Source organism: Triticum aestivum, chromosome 6B (genome assembly GCF_018294505.1).
Source record: "Triticum aestivum cultivar Chinese Spring chromosome 6B, IWGSC CS RefSeq v2.1, whole genome shotgun sequence".
Lineage (NCBI taxonomy): Eukaryota > Viridiplantae > Streptophyta > Magnoliopsida > Poales > Poaceae > Triticum > Triticum aestivum.
Window position 1 is genome coordinate 32,182,159 of NC_057810.1, and position 5,880 is coordinate 32,188,038.

Here is a 5,880-nt window from a genome sequence, read left to right on the forward strand (position 1 = left end):
AGCCGCCCAGGGCCCGCAGTGGGCGGCCTGGGCCGCGCCACCCACCGCCTCGCCGTCCCTCCCGGCGGCGATAGTGCAGGTTCCGCCGCCGCCACTGCCCAGCCCTAGCCTAGGTTGGTCCGCGCCAGGCGGTCTTCCGATCCAGGAGGTCCGGTTCCCATCGTCACCATCTCCGCTTCCGGGCTGGCTCCACGGGACATCGCCTCCGCCGGTTTACACGGAGGCCCGGGAGCCGTCGGGTTCCCAGTTGCAGCCCGGGGCGTCGGAGGCCACGGGGGCCTACGCCGACCTTCCCACCATGGACCAAGCACCGTCATCAGCTCTCCGCACCGCCGAGGCAGTGGGCCATGGCGCGCCAAACCAGCAGCCGCCCCGGTTCGCCAAGCTCGACTTCGCCACTTATGACGGCTCAGACGACCCGCTTAACTGGCTCAACCAGTGTGACCAGTTCTTCCGCGGGCAGCGCACACCCGCGTCCGAGCGCACTTGGCTGGCTTCCTACCATCTCCGTGGGGCCGCCCAAACATGGTACTACGCCCTCGAGCAGGACGAGGGCGGCATGCCCCCGTGGGAGCGCTTCCGCGAGCTGTGCCTTCTTCGCTTCGGACCGCAATTATGTGGGAGCCGATTGGCCGAGTTGGGCCGCCTACCTTTCACCTCCACGGTGCAGGATTTCGCCGACCGCTTCCAGGCCCTGGTGTGTCATGCGCCAGGTGTGAAGGCCCTGCAGCGGGCTGAGCTCTTCGTCGGCGGCCTTCCGGATCACATTCGCGTCGACGTGGAGCTTCGCGGACCCCAGGATCTCTAGTCGGCCATGTACTACGCCCGCGCGTTCGAGCGCCGCGCGGTGGCCATCCAGCAGGAATCACCGTCCCGGACCGCTGGGTCGCTACCAAGGCCGGATTCCGCGCAGGGTCGGCCTGCGTAGGCTTCTGCAACACCCCTCGCCGCGACCGCGGGACGCCCGTTCCGCCGGCTCACCTCAGCCAAGCTCCTCGAGCGTCGCCGCCAAGGATTGTGCTTCAACTGCGACGAGCCCTACACGCCCGACCATGCCTGCTCGCGACTCTTCTACCTGGAGGTTGTAGACTACTTTCCGGAGGACACCGTCGCCGCCGACCTGGCCGCCCCAGCTGTCGAGAAGGTGTTTGACGCTGGTTGATCGCCTTGAGGAGTTCCTCCAGCACTTCCCCACCTTACAGCTCGAGGACGAGCTGTTTGTGCAGGCGGGGAGAAGTGTTACGGCCGTAGAGGCCCACCGGGCAATCTTAGCCCACAAGTTATCTTAGGTTAATTCTTATGCAAGTTATCTTAGGTTAATTCTTATGCAAATTATCTAGGTTATAAATATAGGCTGTAAGACTCTTTTTGGAATTAAGCAATAAAGATAGTTCTATCATATTGCCCAGCTCCAGAGGAGCCGGAAACCCTAGCCGCACCTTGCCCTAGCCGCTGCCGCCCTTCTCCTCCCTCGCGACAGCGCCAACACGCCGGTGCCGCCGTCCTCGGCCCCAACCCTCGCTGTTCTGTCCCTACAACCTAAGGGGCAGAGTCGGTAGGAACCCTAGTCCTACCAGAATAAAACTGCCGAGAGACTATATAATGCACCGAAATCTAATTTGTCGCGTCGTCTCTGACTCCACTTTGAGCGATCATTCTCATCTCCGGCCATGGTGGGCCATGTGGTGCGTTTGGTTGACTATCTGATGCAATGAGCTCGAGTAGAATTTCCCTCGCCATGTATCTAAACTAATTAAGATAAAGGAAGATATACGTCTTTAAATAATGTTTACAACAATATGCTGGTTCATGTAGGTTTAAGAGTCTACTATCATGAAACAAAAGAATCACACAGTTTTCCCTGTGATTCCAATCATATATAACTTGCACAATATCAAAATTTACTTGCAGAAGTTAAAAACTGATATATGAACTCACATGATCAAGGAGATGGAAGGCACATGTTGAAGTCATGAAAAAACTATCTAAAGCAACATTTCACTAATTATCACATATCTGACCACACATCAGAAGGTTATTACTAATGCTACATACATTTCATCAATTAGCACTTCCAAATAGATCTCACACAACCACACAGGTACGTATTTTCTTGTAAAAGAGGTTATTTCAGATTGCATTCAGTACACAATAATATATAGCGGACTGGGAAGTAAATTACTTGATACAACAAAGAGAAAAAGCTTATCTCTCTTCCTTTAGTGTGTGACTCGTGTGTGACTCAAGAACTTCTCTACTTACAAATATATTTAGCCATGCTTGATCATGCTCCTCTATGCCTTGCACCAAATCATCCCAAGTACAAAAATCTGACGAATGTCGCAATGAAAAGGGTATGAATATTGACCTGAGGGGATGGTACAGGTTTCTGCAAAGAATTAAATAGGAAGTCTGAATCCACTGGTGACAATGTACTTTGCAGATCCACAAACAATTCGTTGCTTAAAATTTCACAAATCACATGTTTAGGAGACCACAATTTCTATCATGAACGGATCGGGCACACAACTGTACTCCAAAAACTTGACAATTTTTTTGATCTGGAAGGAGAAAAACATGACTTACGGGGAGTTGAGCGTGGTTGGGGACAGTCACAGTGGATGAAGGTAGTTGACATCGGCGCGGCCGGGAACAAACAGGTCACCCCTGGAAGGCTCTGCATCTGCAATGCCAGGATGACTCGTGGCGTTCCTGCCGCTGGTAGCCTCCATTGGAGGCACGGAAGAAAGGGAATCATGTTGGAGGTTGAGAACCAGAGCCTGCATAAAAATGGAATGAGTGGACAGGCTCCGAACGGAGAACAAAGAATATATACTGCACTATCCTCTCAGTCTCCGATATCTTGCGTGCCCAGGTCTAGAAGGAGAGGTCGTGGGTAAAGCTCGAAGCATCATGTAATACAGGTATAGGGAACAGTAGCAGTTGGAAAATTCAGCAGCAGACACACCTGCGGTGCAGCCCAAGCTCGCCCTGTTGCAGACCGAGCACTCTCAACACTGCCTCCTCCTGCCGGCACACCCTTCTTCAACAAGCAGACACAGCAGCAGCAGATGATCTTGTCCTGCGGTAGCCTCCGATCCGGCAGCTTCTTCTCCAGCTACCTCGCGAGGCGAGGAGGGGCGGCTGGGCCCATGTTGGCGAGGGGGCTGCGGGGCAGGCCGGCAGGCTCGCGCAGCCCACCATGCGACCCTGGGTTAGGCGCTGGAGCCGAGCCGATGCATCGAGCAAGGGGGGCGATGCGGCGGCGGCTGCCGTGGGGACATAGGACACAGGCGGCGGCAAGGGACTTGGCGGCGAGGCTTGGCTCATGGTGGACCGGATCCAGAGCGAGGGAAGTTCGGGAGGCAGCGGAGGAGAGTGGTGACGCGAGATCCCGGCGCCGGCGAGGAATTTGGGAGGGGTCTAGAAGACTCTGTTTCTTTCTTGAGAGGAGGAGAAAGGAGAAGAGACAGCCCGTTGGAACTACCGGGCACCAGGTGGTGTTGTGTATGGATGTCCCTGTTCCAAAATTCTGTCCGAGCACAAGGTGTTTCTTGAAAAAGTGCAGGTGTCAGGGATCTCAGCCATACATTTCAGATTAGACGGCATATATGATGTGAAGACAGGCACACCATCACCACTAACTCGCGTTTTTATAGGAGTAGAGATACGTCCATATGTAATTTTCGTATTTGAATCTCTAAAAAGACTAACATTTAGGAGTAGAAACGGATGGAGTATATCGAAAAAACAATATAATAATACGTGCAACGGCATCCCATCCCCACCGGGCGATCGTGCATGTTACGAGCGCGCATATGTTCGGACGCACGCATGCTGTGACGAGCCCAGCAAGAGACTAGTGCACGGCCGGCGCGACTGATTCCATGGAGCCGTGTGGTGCGTGGACGTGGAAGCACGCGCGTGCGACGCGTGTCCCGTCTCCTCGCTCGGGGCCGCCTCGTGCAGGGCGGGAACACAGAGAGAGACCAATTAATGGCCGCCGCCGGCGGCTTTCTTGGCCATTGTTGGTGTATTTGGTTCACAGCCAACGATGACCATACCAAAAAATTGGCGTGCCCGCATGATTTGGCTATCGTTTGGACTGGGGCCAAAATTTTGGCTCGCCCACCACGCCCTGGACCTTCCCATGTTATTTTCGCCAATTCTTTGGCTCGTCGTCGGCGCGGAAAACGTTCGCCAATAAATTGGCGAGTTCGACGCCCGCTCTTCCGTACGTGAATACGCTGTATTGGAATGACAGGCGAATTATCCGGCCAAATAAACGCTAACTGAATCTAAACCTTCGCGCGCTATCGCAAATCTACCTGATTAAATTGGGTGTTTGCCTCCCTAATTAACTGCAGCCCTTTTTCTGCGTGAGAGTCGCTCCATGCACGCCATGCATGCTGGTACTGCCTCCGTAATCCAAAGCAACCCTAATAACAATTGCAACGATTTGTTTCCTAATCGTGTTTTCAATGCCGTGGACTTTAGTCTCGTTGACCTTATAATCCCTTCTTTTTCTTTGCGGAACGGCCCATAGTCCTTTATGCGTCTCACTCTTTTAGCAGCCTATATCATTGATAAACTAGAATCAAACCAAGCACTAACCCAATACATGTCACTAACCCAATACATGTTGCCATACATAAACTCAGTTGGCTCCAAACCAAACGGAAGTCGAGCAACTTTGCCGTAAAAATTGGCATGTACAATGGCTATAAACCAAACAACACCATCTTTCCAAAATTTTGGTCATGCCCTTGCTTTAGTCATACCAATATTTTGGTGGGGCTAGTTGGGGCTCAAACCAAACACACCCTGTGTCTCTGGTTTCGCCCAATCTCCTGCCTGCGTGCGCCCTTTTTTTGGTAGCTTCGGCACCCCACGATAGCGTCGCTGGTCAACGAGTCTGCCAGGCAACAGCAGCGGCAGAGGCAGCTATCACAGGTGGATGCTTTTTTCACCTCGTTTGTATTTGCATTGTATTGTGGGTGTTTGGCATTGGTTGCTCGTCGCGATATTTGGTGTTGTTCGTTCATTTTCAAAGAACCAGCAATGGATGAAATGAAACACCGGCCTAGACCCCACTAGTAGAAAACAGGATTTTGGTCCAAACTTAATGTACATACTAGTCCTGGTTGCATTACGAACCGGGACTAATGTGAGCATTAGTCCTGGTTCGAGCGGCTAGGGCGTCGGGAAGGCATTAGTACCGATTCAAATGGGATCTTTAGTCCCGGTTTGAGGAACGAACCAGGACTACCCTTTAGTCCCGGTTCGTATTTCAAACCGGGACTAAAGAGGGTCTGAAATTTGTTTTTTTTTTGTTTTTCCATTTGTTTTTTACTTTTAGTTTCTTTTTGCATTAAAATTTGTCTAGTTTCTCTTTGTGCCATTAGTTTCAAATTTGAATGATTTAAATATGAATTTGTTCAAAGTTGCTTCAAACCCTAGATTGTGAATAATTTGAGTTTAAAAATAGTTTTTAATTTAATTCTTTTTGCTCCTAGTCACATGTCAGGTTGTTGTCACAGTAAGATTTATTTGGTTATTTTAGAATAATTTAAATTAGGATTTTAATTAAAACAACACTGCTTTGCTTATATAGTTGTTTTAGTACTTTAAATGTTGTTTATCAATTATTTTTTGTTAGTTCTTTCTGTCATTTTAACATGTTGTAGTATGCTTCTGTTAGACAACAGTAGATAAAATTTTATAATTAATTAATATTAATTTTGCTACTGTTTTGTATTAATATTTGTTTAGCCTTTAATAATAGTTGATAGAATTAGTTTTGCTATATTAAAAAGTAATTCTTTTTGCCACTTTAATAGAACGTGACTCTGGCTTGGTTAACCTTAGTTATGACTTTGG

At 50.1% G+C, this 5,880-nt stretch overlaps 2 long non-coding RNA genes across 3 annotated transcripts in view; one reads left to right on the forward strand and one right to left on the reverse strand.

Moving 5' to 3' along the window:
* The window catches only part of LOC123135554 (uncharacterized), a 5,628-nt gene extending 2,126 nt beyond the window's left edge, over positions 1-3,502 (reverse strand). Inside the window, exons 1-3 of one of the 2 annotated variants that reach the window (XR_006466061.1) lie at positions 2,969-3,502; positions 2,587-2,780; positions 2,263-2,389 (exon numbers count right to left, since the gene is read on the reverse strand). This is a non-coding gene — a long non-coding RNA (uncharacterized lncRNA). Of the gene's footprint in view, positions 1-1,978; positions 2,390-2,586; positions 2,781-2,968 lie in introns of those variants that run through there. The other variant, XR_006466060.1, reaches the window with a different exon arrangement.
* Positions 1-5,880, forward strand: part of LOC123135555 (uncharacterized) — a 13,514-nt gene that overhangs the window by 4,229 nt on the left and 3,405 nt on the right. The gene's annotated exons all lie outside the window — the stretch shown is intronic.